At 52.4% G+C, this 16915-nt stretch overlaps 1 pseudogene; it reads right to left on the reverse strand.

Moving 5' to 3' along the window:
* Window positions 1-12634: 12634 nt before the first annotated feature.
* On the reverse strand, window positions 12635-16346 carry LOC114828383 (sodium-dependent glucose transporter 1-like; annotated as a pseudogene).
* Between the last annotated feature and the right edge of the window lie 569 nt (window positions 16347-16915).

Below are 16915 nucleotides of genomic sequence, written 5' to 3' on the forward strand. Positions count from 1 at the left end.
GTATCAATATTTAATTGATCTCTCCTCTTTGATGGCTGTATCACTCGTTCGGCGTTTACGTCGAAAGCGCTCGTACGAGCCTCGCCCCATCGATTAGTGGACGCTTTCGGTGAATGAATTAGCCGAATAGATAATGGATCGTTCCAGAGCGTTGACTTTGCATGGGCTCTCTCCGAGGCCGGAAGAACAAAGCGCGCTCGTTCGCAGACTCGTCCGACCGCAGCCTAAGCTGACAGTTCGTGCCTCCAAAGATTTTCGCTTTGATTGAGTGTTGATCCCCTCTGCTACGAGGCCAATGTTGTCCTATGCAGCGGCTACGGCGGCGATGACGACCACGACCGAGGCTGTGTTCCTTCTAATAAGGAAATGCATGAATATTTGGCGGGCGTGATAAACGCCCAGCGGTGGTTGCTTCCTTCACATTCGACGGCGGTCAGCCAACTCTCCCGGCCGCTTGTCAGATATTCTCTCCGAGACGTTTCATCTGTACGCGTTGATGCCGACGTCGGCGTAATTGAGTTAGCGCAACGGGTTAGATGTGCCTCATCAGAACAGTGCATTCCACATCGACCGGAAAAGGCTCCGGAGAGTATGCAGGGTTTTCCTTGGGGCGAAGATTTTCTCCCGGGAGGTTCCTCCAGGAGGCCCACAGTTCTTGGAGGTTTCTGATAGGTCTCGCAGCCAGAACTCGAGCGCGGCGGTTTTCTCCCCGTGCTGAACTCGCGCTGCCACGGTTTGGGAGACGGGCACGCCTGATCATTCTCATCGGTCCCAGACATTTTTCCAATCGAGCCCGCGATCAGTACCAGTCTTATTCGTCAGCGTTCGATCGCAAGACACTGAGGGGAAGACGCCAATCTTAGCTCGAAACTCGTATCCTTGACCCATTTGCGCTCAGGTGATCCCAGCCCACGCGACGCGGAGGATCCCCGTCGACATTTAGAGTGGAGGATTCATTATTTCGTCTTCGAAGATCAAGGCGTCCCTCCGGCGATAGCTCGGAGTGATTTCCGAACTATTTCGGTTCCATGAGCTCGATAGGGACGATGAGAGGAAGAGGTTTCCGCTTGGTCTTGGCCCGATTTCAAAGTCGCCGACCCCCGCCCTCGATCGGACCGATTCGCATTGACATCCGAGCTTTTCGTTCATTTGGAAGTTTTGTGAGAAATATCATCCAGCGACGAGCAGTTGGGCCCCACGCTTCGTATTGCGCAAAATTCCGCCAGAAGAAGTCTAGCGTCGACGCTTCTTGAACCGTTTGGTGGACGGCCATGACTCGCGATCGATCCCATCTTTTCCCCGAACCCTCCTCAGGCCCTCCTCTGTCTACTGCTTCCGTTCGGGAAGGTCGTCGCACTTTCGGGAAGGGGGAGGGAGCACTGCGTTTCAGCGGAGGTTTCCGTCCGACTCTGAAATGACAGACCCCGCAAGCAGCGCGAAAGGAAAAATCTTCATGGGACCGATTGTCGCCAGAAGCCCCAATCCGGAAATCAGCATCCCGGGGGGCGGGACTCCAGAAGCGATAACAACTAGACTCGGTTCGAGCCCGGCTCTGAGCCATCATTGTCTCTCTAGCGAGGACCGTTTCTGATTACAGTCCTTTGTCGGAGCTGTCGTCATATCTAGGGACCGTTGGAAATTCGTGCCCCAATTCCTCTGGCCGCGTGACAAAGGTGACTCGACACGTGTCTCTTTCTTTCATACGTGTCACTCACGATGCCGAGGGCGAGCCGCGGCGGGCGGCCTTGTTATTACGTCCGATTGCAGCGCGATCTGATCGCGCCTATCTTTGACATTCACGACCGCTCGAAAGAGGACGCTGTCACGCAAGTTGCACCTTGAGCGAAGTCGATTCCGAGTTTGTCGACCGTTGTGGATTAGCGACCGTTCCGGCCAGCGGTAGACTCGAACCCGGTGTTTAGGGGAAGTCTGAGCGCGCTGTGGTGAATGCCAATCGATGGTCAGGCGCTGCGGAGCTTGTCAAGGACAGAGTGCGTTGTGACTGGTGCAGGAGGCGTGCAGACTGCAAGGTTCGAAGTAGGAAACGTCGATGCTTAGGGCCTAATTAGTATTAGGCGGAAGCGTTGCGGTGGCCGATTAGGCGGTGAAACGAACTTGCGTCCCTCCCCTCGGAGGGGCGCCAAATAGTCATCAACAGGGTAGCGACAAAAATTCTCCCTTCAGGCTCTAAAGTTTCGTTCTCCGGACCCCAAGGCTCCTCCAGTCGCTGAGTCACGGTCAGGGCTCCAAATGAGCCCATCTCGGTGAATTCCAGCATTCAGAGTTTTTTTTCTCGTTGGAAATTCGCCACAGCAAAACTTCTTCCTCCTCGAGTCGGGGAACTCATTCTTCTCTCGATCAAGATAGCGATATGAAAAACGCCCCGGGTCAATATCAATATCTCCCTGGGCTGTCCCGAACTCGAGGTGTTCCCGATGCATTCGGACTGAGTTCGGCGATCCATTAACGCTTGGAAGCGCCGACAGCTTAACCCTGACCCGGAAACTCGAGGCGAAACGCTCCGAGATGATTTATTTTCAGGGGTCAGCAAGCATAAAATGCCTCGAGCTTATTAAAATGTGGGCCATCGTTCCTGCTCCGCTCGCTGTTTATACCGCGACGGTCCACAAAGGCTACTCAAATCGACGACACCGCTCGGAGCGGAGTGGCGAGCGCGATAAGAAACTCGCTTAGGGAACGATTTAGGATTTAACGATACGCCACAATCGTCGTCGCGGGTCCGCCCGTCATCGTCACTCCCGCCGTTGACACACTGAGAAACAAGGGAACTCAGTCGGTGAACGAACAAACGACCGGAGGACAGCCGGCCCGAGACTTTTTTGAAGGCTCGAGCATTTCGGTCGTTTTCGGAGTCGGCGACCCGGTTTATTTCCGTTTCGGTCGGAGAGAGATAGGCGCCAGAGGAATAGAACAAAAGTTAATCTTCTGAGAGTGACTGTATCAAAAGTCTGTTCCGAGCTTTTCGTTTTGAAATCCCGTTCGGGACTCTTCTCGAGAACGAAGACGCTGCGAGCTGTCATCCAGAAGTGGTTCGCAGCCTGATTTTCGCATCGAAACTTCTTCTCGCGTCGGTGGATTGCGTGAACTGGGAGTCGCTGAGCGAGAAAAATGGTGGAGCATTCTGGGCCATAGAGACGCGTCTTGGTTTGCGACGCGGGTCGACAAATCATCCGTCTCATTGATATCGGAATGATTCCCAGACGTCTAGCCCGATACGGTGGCGAATGGATCATGGAGCATGTCTATGTCGTTATAAATCGACTATACATATATTAGGCCAAATAAAAGGATGAAACACAAGCTATTCATGGACCTGGCAACCTTCAACGTCGTTTCCGAGTTTCGGGGCGGTTGCAGATTGTTGACGTCAATGTCGTCGCTGTCGGTAGCATTGGACCTTGTTGTAATGTTTTTTTCGCTATTCATTGTGTTATCGAATTATCGCCCGCCCACAGCTCAAGCGGCCAACCGATGGTTCGCCAGAGCCCAGGGGCGTATGTGTGCGGACTGGCAGGCGAACGATCTAACGAGCTCTCGGGCCGGCTCGCTCCTAGGAATACGGCTTCGTGAGGTTTGTCGCATATGGTTTCCTTTCAAGGGCAGCGTTGATTAGGTTCTGCTTATTCCTCTCGCTGGACTTTGCTTCGTTCGTGAGGATGGGAATCCGTCGAATCGTCCCTCATATCCATTGTTTCCGATTATTTTCGCGACCGTGACGAAACTCTCGCTGGTCGACTTGTGAGCCCCAAGGCCTACAGGGAAATCTCCCGCAGGAGTTTCAGAGAAGATTGTTGCCAACGACGACGAAACATTTTTATCTAAACTAATTGTCGGATGACCTTAATTACCTGGTAGGGAGAGGCAAGCGAGCGTGAGGTATTTAGCCGATCCAGCGGAAATTCAGTCACTGCAGTGAGAAAGTCTCCTCCTGCCCGTTTCCATTCGATGCCTGAGCCTTGGCGCTCGAAGGTGAGGAGAGGCGGTAGGGGCGCGTGCATGACGCCAGGCAGGATCGAACGGGGCATTCGACGGCCACCCGAACGGAATTCGAGGTGCATGATCTCGAAGTGTCTTGGACTTCTCTTGTACTGCGTGAGGCGATCAGTCTCATTTCTTTTCCTTTTTCAAGGTGCGGGGAATTTCCTCTCGATCTGCTCGCTGTGGCTCAAGAAGACCGATCTCGGAGATCTAGAACTGGAGGTCGAAAAAGCGAATCCAGCTCTAAAGCTGTCATGGAGGTCGCGAGGCTCTGCTGAGCAATGCTGTGTGATTGGATCGAATTCATGCTTCGTCAAAGCAGTCGTTGTTGCTGGGAGAAGTTTATATGTGTAGAGCTCCTTCGAGGTTGGCGGTGCCACGTCTTGCCATTGACACCGTTCAATGTAGGTCACTCTCTCATCAAGGACAACATTACATTAGTGCAGCTTCCAGTCTACTCCGGCGTTCATACTCTTTCTCCATCGCCAACATCTTTCCCCTTGCGGCTCCTGACAGCGAATTGATGTATTGAGGTTTTCCTCGAATGACCAGGGGATGTTGCGTTGTGGGAGTGTCTGCGTCCTTGACTCTTGGCGAGCTTCTGTGTTCTCGTTGTGACACACTCGCTAAGAATCATCTGTCGTCGCATCGATCGACTGGCCCATATTTGACTTACGTGCGTCAGCTGGAATTCTTGGAAGCCTCGAGGTTCGGTCTCCGGGGATCTCGAGAAAATCTCCTCGGAGATTGTCTGCAGCAGAACTCCTAATCTTCCGCTCTCGCCGACTCTCAGAATTCACACGTCATCGAGATGGTCGGGAGCATCAGCAGGAGAGTTCAAGGATATTGAATCACCGAAGCTGAATAATTCGTGGAAATTGGACGCCTCCTGACCTGAGAACTGAGGATTCAGCAAATGTTAGAGACTTTAAAAGAGAGGCGTCACGTATCCTGTCGCGTTCCGTAGGATACATTTACGAGCTCCGCCTTCTGAATACGGCCCGCCTCAAGACTCCGTTCCGGAATCATCGAACTGGGAGATGATTGGGACATCGCTCAGAGCCCAGGATCGTTGCACCCGAGCATTCTGAGGGACTTCGATGCGGGAGCACATGCTTGGGCCATTCACTGAATTTCATTGCAGCTTGCCCGCTTCGCTTGAGTTCCCAGGCCCCGCGGCCCGTGAACTTCTAGATGACATAAAGCATTCAGAATCGCCCCCTCGGTTTAGATACCAGGGCCTGAACCCACTCTGACGAGTGTTATCCGAGAAGATTAGGTTTGACAAATGGATGTCGGGGACGCTCGTAGGAAATGAGATCCTGCGATGCCTCGCATGGATAAACTCTTTCAGATGCGAGTGACCGCCCCAGCCAGAAGAGCGCTCGAGGAACGGGAGAGAGGGTCTGTGAATGGCCGGATGGAGGGCGAAAATTACTAGCTGACTAATTCGGACGATATAGTGGATATCGTTGTCCTGCCCCTTGTCTTGTATGCTTTTCTTTCTCTGGTGCTCCGTAATAAGAGACCCACACGGAAACACTCACTGTCGCTCCTCAACCTCGATTCGAAGAGGAACTCGCAGTCCATGGGAGTCTCTTGGCTCCCATCGAGCCGGAAATGCCTCGAGCCACTCGGGGCCTCTTAGAGCTCGCTATGCTCCGCGAACCAATTCCAATGCTCGACGATCTGCGGTCCATATTATGTCTTCTCAGAATCAGATCAGGAAGATAGAATTCGGGCAGCTTCTCGGTTCTCGCCGGGAGGAGAGCCGTTGCCCCTCACGGATTCCTTGCTCTTCGCCCAGAGAAAGATGCGAGGAGCTCCACTTCGATACAGCCCCGTCGAGGATACTGGGAGTCTCGATCCACTCTTGAATATGCATCCGGACGCGCATTCAAGGATGCATACACCCGATTGGAGATCAGCGAATCTGTGGATGAACACAGAAAGCATTCCTCGTTCGAAATCTAGCAGCTCCGTAGCGAACTAGCGAGATATAGAGGCGACTCATTGATTCTCGGTGGTTCCCGCGGAACCGATTCCGCGGAAGGTTTAGCCGAACAAATAGAGCGTTTCCCTCCTATCGCCGAATTCCGTTCGGATTCGTGCTTGAAGCGAGAACCCTCGCCTCAGGTACTTTGATCGCCGACTGTTTCCGAAGACTGAAAGCGTTACGTGAAGCTTTCACTCGGCTCTTTTCGCTCATATAAACCCATGATGATGCGAAGTCGCTGAAGAGGGAAAGCGATCGAGCGAGCGAGAGCCAGTCTCGGACAATCTTGGCGGGGAGCAGGCTCTTCTGGGATCCTGGAAGCTTGCCAGGAGTCGCGAATCGGCCTGTGTCTGGAGGATGTTCTAGAAAAAGGAAGAGTGCGCGCTGCACAGTTCATTGTACCGCCATTGGTAAGGAGACGAACAGTGTTTCGGTCGGGAAACTCCAGATCCACAGAAGCATCAGCGGATTCTCTACGAGCATCAGCAACTCTCCAAGCATTGCTGAGAAGCAGCTGGTTTTATCATTATATGCACACTTTCGTGGAGGACCATGCGGAATCTGGAGTCGACGTAGGGTCGAGACGGGACTGACGGGACGTAGACGGCGCATGATTATCCGAATGTACGACCTCCCGAACTCTAAGGGTGCCGAACAGCCGCGCCATATACATATTGTACCTACTGGTCGTCGACTCAAACACGACCGCTGAATAGATCGTGACGTGCCGGCGTGGCGGAACCGACCGACGCATTCGCATCTGCCAGGATTGAATGCGCGGGCTGTGAGAGACGATTTGAACGAGATCGGAACGAGACGGGAGGGAGAAGAGCATCGAGTTTCAGAAAGGCGGAGCCAGTTCCTCTCAATCTCGCGTCTTTTTCAAAACTGCGATGCAGATTCTTTCTGAGTCATCCTGCGGCACTTCCGGGCAGACGACGGAATATAGGCGACTCCTCTGCAAACGCAGGATCAATACAGCTCAATGCTCCCAGAAGGCGATGACGGGAGCTTTGTCAACTACAAACTCTAGATCCTGCGCCATGGACTCCGGATGTCGTTTAGCCGAGCAACGGTAGACACTGCACACTCGTGCCTAAAGAGGAAGATGAACACCGCGGGGATTCCGAGCACCTGAAAGTACCAAGAAGTACCTAATTATCATGATCGTGTCTTCATCTATACCCGCGGAGTGCTCGGTAGCCTGGTCGATAATCTTCCATATTATTCGGGCATCCATAATGGAGCGCATCACGGATCTGATCCGAAAACAGAGTCTATGATGGAAATCGCTGAACCGGAGCGCGACGGGGACATGTTGATATTCGACACGCGTTGTCCTTGAACTGACCCGCACGATCGGATTCGTTTACCCCGACTGGGAGCCCCTCTTTGCACTCCCCGATTCCAGACTCATCCTGACTCGCATCCTCCTCTCCTCCAGTTACCCCCATGAGCTCCCGCTGGGGCGACCGCTAATGACGTTTTTTTCCGCTAGTTTTCCGACGCTGGGCAAGCTGCCTTGACCCTCGTCGGCAGTGAACGACTTGGCAAACAGTACTGAACACACAGATATCACGTCTCAAATATGGAGTCTGCTAAAACTTGCCCGGATCCTCAATAAATCAGGCCCTCCAGACGCTTCTATAGCGAACTTTTCTAGGTCAACCTCGGGAAGAGTTTCCAAAACCAACAAAGCCAGCGTTTGACCCTAATTTCTGACCAAACAATAATGTGGTCGGGGAGACGGTGTCGGCGTAGGTATTTTCCAGGGTCTGAACGATGAAATTCGAGTATCCGTGGGAGGGGAGGCGAGTTGACCATAATCGATGGCAGTATCGTTGATATCGAAACCGAGTTGCCACCGTGCATGCTTCGAGCCCGGACTCAGATTCACCAAGAAGATCTGCTCGCACACTGGTTGACTGGGAGAAAGTATCCTCTTTTTTTTTCTGACTCGATCCCTGCGACCAGTGCGCATTACGGTCGCGTGACGATATCGAGTTCGGCTGGAACAGCGGTTTCGATTCCTCTTCAGTGCGGGACCCCCTCCGAAGTCGAGACCCCTTGCGATGTCATTCCAAGTGTTCAGGTCCGTGGCTTCGCCAGACAGAGAGTTTTTATTTGTTTCCCATTGAAGAAGCCTCCTAGGGATTAGAATAGCATGATACCTATTCTGACGCGTTATGGCTGGTCGATTTTCTTGCAAGCTATGAATGTTGAAAAACATTCTTTCTGGAGGATCATACCATGAATTATTTTCATCGACCTTTAGGGCCGAGAAGGACCGCTGGGGCTCCCCTAAGGGACGCCGGGGCCCCTCAAAGGTCCTGGGATCTCGTCCGCGAACCCTTGCGCCGGAAAATTCTGGTTCCAAGACCCTCCGATGGATTGACGCACGAGAGCAGCAACAGTATGAAGCAGAAAATCGTTGTGCATCCCATGACCTCGCAGAATGAATGAAGCGCGCGTCGAAAATATAACGTCATCGGTCCCCTTGATGTATTCCCTATATTCGTCCTTAAATGGAGATTTGGTGGCACCCGTGCGCCCCAGCATTGAGTAGGAGGATTGTTCAGATGATCATCTGCGGGGGATGCGAGATTCATGAATCTCCGACGCGACGGTTCTCTCATGTCTCCGATACATTTGTGTGAGCCGATTCTTCCGGCTCGATACTCATACCACGTTGGGCTTTTGTGATCGCAGACCGCGAGGAGTGGAAGCGGATTGAGAGCAGGAAGAGACTGAGCGAGCCGGGAACGACATCGCTGCGTCGTTCGGGAGAAAGATGGTGCAATTTGTCGGACAGAGATCGGGAAAAAATGATTTCCCCCTCTCTCAAGTGCAAAAACCGTTCGAGCCTCTCTGCCGAATGAAGACGAGTCGGGGTGGCTGATTCTTTAGTCACGGAATCCGGAAGCGAATGAAAAAGGCGGGCGGACGGAGTTTTTAAGCGGAGCCGTGCTCTTTCTTCTCTGTCTATCTTTCTCTATCTTGCCCCCGCTGTTCCGAGCCGAGCATCAGTACGCTGCCAGCGGTTGAGTGGATGAATACTTTACCCAGCACCATCCAGAATGCCCACCTCGACGTTCGTTCTCCCTTCTCTCCTACCCCGACGCCACTCGTGGGCAGCGCAAATCGGCCATATTGCGAGTCGAGGAATAAGAGCAAAGAGACGTCTTGCTCCGGATGGCATCCCCTCCGCAAGCGTGCGCAGTCGCTCAATTTGAATTTCGGGAGACGATTGAGAATTCTCGGTTTCGGAAAGGGTTTCGGCTCCTCATATTCTCTGGTGACGTCCTTCCTCATCCACTGACAAATGTCCGCAAAAGACCGGAACGCCTGTTGTCGATTCCGGTCGGGAGCGCAGGAATTAAGAAGCCGTGGCTCTTTGTACGGAAGTTGAAGACAGTGCTCGGATTGCCTCGACCACTAAACGCTTGTGTGATCATTTCATCTGAGTCTGAAATAACGGTTTTCCGCTAAGCTCCCATGTGCGTCAGGCCGGCAATTCTATTCGCTCACGTTCGCAAGGCCTGCTGCAACGTCTCTGGAATAGGTCGACCTACTTTCTGCTCTCGTCGAAACTTTCCCGCTGAAACCTTCGGACGGAGGCCGACTGTGCTCGAATACAAGGCGCTTCCCCCACCAATGATAGACACTTCCAGGGAAAGTCCCGGGCTCGCGTGGAGGCGCGGGACAAGACTCGTCGTCTACACCTGCCGTAAAATTGCAATATCGATAGCCTGAATATCTAGTGAACCCCGCAGTGGTCGAGAAGAATGCTGAAATCAAATATGGCTGTCGACGAATGGGGTCACTCTCGCGACGATCCGATGCCTCTTAGACCGAGAATATGATCAGCGATTATGGGAATTGCGACAGTCAAGCGTTTATCCCGTCGAGACTACAACGGGCAATCCGAATAAGACACCGATTCATGGCCGGCTTGAGACACTTCTTGAGTTCCAGTTTTTATTTTGTTCTTTTCGATCTCCAATCGATCGTTCCCTCCGAGAGAAATTGCCCTTGGTCTCTCCCTGAGAGCGTCCCCTCATGGAAACTCCGGACAGAAATTCATGTGTCTTAAGGAATCGCACTGAGCTCGAAATCGGTCAAATGGTCAGACAGACATTATTGTGACCAAACATTCGTACCACACACTTTCTCATTCCTGGAAACGAGTTTGATTCCTTCGGGCTCCTGTCTTCCATCAATCGGCGCGCGTCGGCCCCCGATAGCATCTGGTCCCGGTTCCCATATCCACGGGCGAAGAGAAAGTCGAACCCAGAGGAACATGCCTCGCATCACCTCTGGATTGAGAGAACGACGTGTTCCCAATCCGCTGTGCATGGGAACAAGCGGTCGGCTCAGACTTTATCCATCTCTTCATTGGCAGCCGAGCAGAATCAGATCATCTTCTAACCCGAAATCGTCTGACACTGGTCGACGCAGAAGACAGGAATCCTATTCGTTTTCTGTGGAAGGTCTCTCAGGTTCCGACTCCATGCGGAGACTGAGGGAAATCGGAAGAGGAAAAATGCTCCCGGACCAATGATTACTCGATTGCGATCGCATGCCGAGACTTTGCTCCAGGTCCGAGTACTCCAGGAGATTAGTTGAAAACAGATTGTACTGCCGAAGTCGATGAGCCCGTTGAGCGGATGAGCCCAGATCCCTCGTTTCTATACCCATATCTAGGATTTCATGCATTGGTAATAGGCACAGATATGTACTTATGTTTTATCGGTTGCGAAGGCACTGTCGGTGCCTTTCGTAGAAATCCAGCTCTCATTATGGAAAGATGCTCAGCCGAAGCTGAAAATTTCAGGCAGACGTTTTGCGGACACGAGAGGAGCTTCCGCGGGGTCTTTCCGTATATCTCGACTTCTACGACGCTACGGCCGGACGCCGCCTGGCTCCGTGATGAGCGAAGAGCCCTCGAGACACGCGATTATCTGCCGAGCTTCATTCGAATGAGACCGGAGCAGACAAACGACGTGGCTCCGAGCTTAAGGTTCAGCGAACTGCAGCGTACCTGGGGAAATCGCACTGCGTGCGCTCCGCCCGGGACTGCGAGAAAAACGGCGTTGGATGTCGTCTGATTGGCTACACCGATACGAGCGGGAAGAGCTTGCTTCGGCTCTCCGGAGCTGAGCCGACTCCTCTGTCACGCGACGCGCTGACAGCGGGCTGATCCCCAACCTGGACCCACTCCTGGCTTGCGCCATCGATGCAGGTGACATGAACTCGAGTCTGGATGCGGAACAGATGCTCAACGTCCGCGAGGTCTTGACTAAACGACCGGATGGAAGGATTTCGACCCCACACAAGCAGAATGTATTGCGACCTTGGCCGCAGAAACAGTCCACACAAGCGAAGAGTTCGCTCCTGCTCAAAAGTCACTGCGAAGGGACCTACCTTTCCCGCGGCCCCGATTCCAGACATTCGATTGACTTTCCCTCTAGAGACCGTGACTCCTCAGGATGATACGAAGGTCGGAGGGCGCAAACTCGACAGGGAGAACCCCCAGAGGAGCCCCGCCAATGAGTTTTTCCCCGGTGAAGTGCGCGTGATGAGGGCGGCTCGATGTAGCACTCAGTTGCCTCTGAAGGTCCACGAAAGATGAATGATCCTGTTCGGGTGACACGAATGGACCTCACAGAATTTTCGTCGAAGCGAATGTTCAGGATACATTTTGATGTCACATGCCGGCTAGGAGCAGGAAATTCCGGCGACAGAGCTCTTACAGCAGAGAGTATCTCATTCCGGAGATAAATACTACTGTATGTGGATGGTTGCGTATCTGACCTTGTGAACGTGACGTTAAGCTTCGCGAATTCGAACTACCTACTCTGATCTCGGTCAAGGCTGCAGCTGCGGTCCGATTCGTCTACAAGCTTGAAGCTATTCGGCAGAGTAGACTAGGAAGAACAAGCGCTCCGTAGGGGCGCTCGCAGAACGATAGGCGAAGAAGGAGAAGAGGGAAAACGATCCGCCGAACAATGCGTGCTTCAGATTCAGATAGTGGTTCGTTCTCTTTCGCGAGACGTGATAGCTGGGGCATTCCTCCGTGCGGTCTTATATTCCCATCCATTCATCTTCCTCCTTGCGAAGTGTAAATGTCCTGAATGGAACTAACCCCGCTCGTTCCTTTCTCCCTTGTTTCTCCCGAGACTTACGAGCTCGCGCCAGACTAGTACGCAGGACGCCTCGCTGACAGAGGAGTTCGGATCCGGCATTCATGACGAATGCATTGGAGATGGCGACGTCTCGGGAGCGAGGGAGCTGGCTCGCTGGGCATGTTGCGACTTACTCGAGAAACACAAAATTCGCGGATCTCGCCAAGTTTCCAGCGAGACCTTACGCGAGTGAGGGACCGGGCGACGCCGACAAGAGCTTTCACCTCAGCTCCATTAGAAGAGCTGATCTCAGCGAAGGATCTCTCCAAGGGATCCCCATGGCGATCGGGTTGCCAGCTAAATGAATGTCTGAATCGCGCAAAACCTCCATCTGTTCCTGGATGGAATCCGACCGTTTATTGCCGCGTAAAGGGAGCTATTCGATCACAGCACCCCGACCCGATTCGGTCAATTGAGAACTACGTCGATGTGAAATCTCTCGGGGCGTCCTCAGTCATCTTTTCAGACTCATACGCCCTCGCTCCCAATCCCATTCCAAAATCATCGACATGTAGTTATGGTTTATGCAGTAGCGTTTGCAGGATTTTTTTTGGGGCCGGAGACCAGGTTTTTGGGGGGCCAAAGGTCCAGAATGATGAGGCACCCTGTAGTCATGCATTACGGATGAAAATTCCTGGGGGAGGCCATGGCCCCCTTGCGCCCTTCTCCCTGGATACGCCTCTGGGTTTATAAAGATGGATTTCAAAGCCCAGCCACATACGTTCCCGAAAAAAGGGCTGAATGAGAACGCGAATACGGCTGTCATCGACCAGATAATTATCTCGTTCCGAGGAGAGATCGTCAGTGTGATTGCAGCCAGTAGACGGATGACGTGATTCAGGACGGGGAGCTTGATGGGCTCGATTCGAATCGAGAGAATCGTAGCAAAAATCCGACTAGCCGTGAAGTTTGCCCAGAAAACCGCCGCAAGATGAGCGGCGGAGCTTTTAGAGAAGCCTAGATTGTCCACAACGAATATAGTGAATATCGCAGAGTAGCTCAGCTCCAAAGAAACACCGAGCAGTACATGGATGGAGAGCAGCAATGATTCGCTCACTCAGTCCGTTTGGTTTGCTTTGTTGTGTTCGAAGTCGCCTCGTTCTCTAATGCGAAGTTTTCGCGGCTCATGAGGTATGCCAGAAGCATAAGAGCAGAGCGAAGCACGGAAGAGGCTCCGAAGAGAGCGTAAGGTAGGTGAACCCGCGCCGGAGACGATCCATAGTGGCCATCGATCAGCGCGGCAGTGCTTGTAAACGGCCCGTTAGGGTATTCGCTGAAATTAAGGGAAAGTTCCTTCTCGGGATCCCTCGTGGAACATTGCGATGACAGGCCTTAATGATTCATATTGAGTACTCACTTGGAGCTCGCAAGAGTTCTCTGGCTTAGATACGGCTCGGTCATGAATGGAACCACAACTGCGCCAATACCGAACATGAAATGGTAAAACTGGAGTACCGATGGTCCTCTCGCTTTCCATATGACGAGCAGCCAGACATTGGAACCTGGATTTTGAGCACTCAAGCCTCTTATGAACCTCATCAGATCGATCGGGAACATGATTGGGACTTGTCGATTTCCGTTTTCTCCTCTCAAGAATTACTGATGCGATCTCACCGATTTCGACCAGGCCGATGCTGAGGCCAACGAAGAAACCCGCAACGTGTGACCATATCAGAGATGGGCACCTAGGTTTAGCAGCTAAAGTGATCCCTCCGAAAAGGCAGCTGATGAGTACGAAAATTCGACCGTTTAATTTGCTGGAGATGCAGCCACCTGTAGAAGGATTCCCAGCACTCCTGCACTCCCCCGAGTATAAATGGTTTTTCTTAAGGAATTCCTGAATCACAAGTCCTAGTATTCACCTGTGAGACTAGTAACGATCGAACCGACCGATATTGTTGAATTTATGTGGACTACGGAGTCGATGCTTGCCCGATATATATTCCGACAAATCAATGAAGGAAACACCGAAAACTGGTATCGACAAACCCTGGAACAGGAATGATGTCTCTTGTCAAGCTTTCACACGGAAAAGTTCCCACATGGCAAATTCTTCATCCCTCCTCTGCATACCTTCGAACGGAGCTCCTGTGGTCACGGCGGAGCTTCTCTCGATTCCGAATCTAGGGATTTGTGGAAACTCAGAATATTTTCCTCCGAGCTCTTCTCATCAATTATTATCGGAGTCGATTACAACAACCATCGGGATGCCCTCCATGTGCCAGTCCTACGGTGCGACCAGAAAACGTATGGTACTCACGATGGAGAAGATGCCGATGAGCAGGTTTATTGTTTGGAACAAAGGGATGCATGCTCCGTTGGTACTCGTCGAGGAGGAGTGGGATCGGATGTTGAAGTCGAACTTCCCGACTGGCGACGCTCCCTGACAGGACCGATCACTCCTGCGTGTATCGCCTGATTCTGGACAGCTCTGTAGCTCAATGGATGCATGGCTAAAATTCTTGTCCGTGGAGGCACGTGTTACACTGACAATTCTTCCTGTCCCAAGCTGCAAACTCTAATTGTTTTATAAATGCTTGTCGCGATCACGTGAGTCCGCGACTATCAACTGTCACAAAACAGTTGACGAAACCCTCCGCTCCTCACTTCTGAAGAATGCGGAGGATCAGTAGGAACACAAGGATTTCTCCCTGCCGTTGCTTAGCCCTACGAAAATCCGCTCACAACTGAGGCACTCGATAGACGATTCACGAAGACGTTAGATGTCCATCATTGAGTCGGGCAGTATGAGAACGGAACGTAGTGGCTCCCCATCCGGAGCTCAGCTCAAACTATTTGGCTTTCTCAGGGATCATCTCGTCCAGGAGCCGGTCCCGTCATTTTACGATATGGGTGTAATTCTGTCGAAACCGATAACCTTCGCGGAATATTCCTTCCCTTTGACCATCAAATTCTCCGGACGATCGACGCTTTCTTTTGGGACAGGGAAAGAGCGGATACCCACGTGGGTTCCGCTCGTGGGTACCCTGTAGGTCGCGAGCTCATTCCGTCGTCCCGAGAGTTCGTCATTCGAAACATCTGGGAGAGGATTGATTCTTGCCATTTTACACAAATCATGTCGCCTTGAAAAATATGATTTCGCATTCTGAAACATGTGAAGGTGGTCCTCGGAAGAGAACCTTCAAACAGGAGATCAATGGAGTATTCTTTAGATAAGACTTGGTTCGAAGAAAGGATGCAGAACTTGGACTCCCTCTCTAGAAAGGATAGGGGTAATACGTCTGCGATTCTCTCCATAGTCCCGAACTTATTGAAGCACTTCGATATGTGGTCGCCGCAGTCTGGCCTTCTCCCGCGGCTCTCCAACGAAGCCCGCCAGGTTTAAGACGAGGCTGTTGACGGGAGGACCCGGAGCGTCGAATAGCGAACGATACGCTTTCAGAAGGCTCTTCGGGTGAGCCATCTCCCCGCGAAAGCCAAATGAAATTTCCGATACGGTCGCCGACAGCCAACTTCGAGCCCATCTTGATCATTGAGTCCGGACGAGCATGATCGCCTCCGGCCGGGGGAGACAAGACTGAAAAGTAACGGGAACGATGGCGTCTGCTGAAGCGTTCGCGCGCTCCGTCTGCTCCGAAACGCGCGTCAGGAATTCGCTGTGATGACGTCCTCCTCACTCACACTGGGCAGCGAACGCCCTCTGGCGGCATGGTAGGGAAGTTCGCTTCTTTCGAAGCTGCCACGGCTGCTGTCTCTACCTCATCTATCGCTATCTGACAGTCACTTCTTCTCCGCCGTCGTCGTCTAGAGGCACCGCCGTGCTGCTGCTTGACGGTGGTGCGTGTGTGTGTGTGTTCGTGATTTGTGTGTGAGTACTGCTGCTGGTGTTGGTGCGGCAGCGGCGGCGGCTGCTACTTCTGCTGTCTGTTGGTCTGCTGGTTCCTCCAATACACATATCTGTCCGTATAGAAGGAGACGACCGTCTATCCATCCGTCGGCCGGCCGACGACATAGTGTTGTGCGAAGTTCGTAGTGCGGGGAACACTCATACTTCACGCCACAGGTTTCTCTAGTTCGTACTCTTGGAATAATTGTGAACGTCGACGACGGAATACCTGGGACCGACCGCACGCCGCAGACAGAGGAATCGACAAAATTCGGAAACATCGCCGCGGTAAGTGGGTCACTCACCGAAACAGAGCCATGTCAACAATTGCGATTTCGTTCACTCGGGCACATCGCGGTGACAACAATCATATGCTCGTTGCTAGCTAGTCGTTGAAGTACTTCGACGATAATCGCTCCGAGAACGATACCCTATATAGATTTTCCACGCAAGCCATGCGAAAGCACACCGAAAGCTACGTGCTGACTATCGACGAACCGAAAGCGAGAGGCGAATTCGAACGACACTTGGATCATTTGCCAACTCGTTGACCAAGACGAGAATCTGCGTAGACGAGACAAGAACTTCTTGGAAACGTTCGTCGACTCCTCATCGTTTCGCCGTGTTGTCGTCAAGTTTGCTCAGCAGAGAAGTCGAACCGGTCGTGATACGACAGTTCTCCGTGCGAAATCATCGAGACTTCGAAATTCAAGGGGGTCTTTACGCCCTCTCATTCAAACCGTGAACGATTCTCGAGGTATCGTTCGAGGTATCTGCCTTCCTGACAGCCTGCGAAGAGATGTTCCATCACTTCCATGTCAGCAGCCGGTACAGCTGTTCTCTCGAACGGCTGAGATCTCTTCAGCTGCTCAGTCAGTACCTGTGTAA

This window comes from Galendromus occidentalis, unplaced genomic scaffold (genome assembly GCF_000255335.2).
Source record: "Galendromus occidentalis unplaced genomic scaffold, Mocc_1.1 scf7180000077488, whole genome shotgun sequence".
NCBI lineage: Eukaryota > Metazoa > Arthropoda > Arachnida > Mesostigmata > Phytoseiidae > Galendromus > Galendromus occidentalis.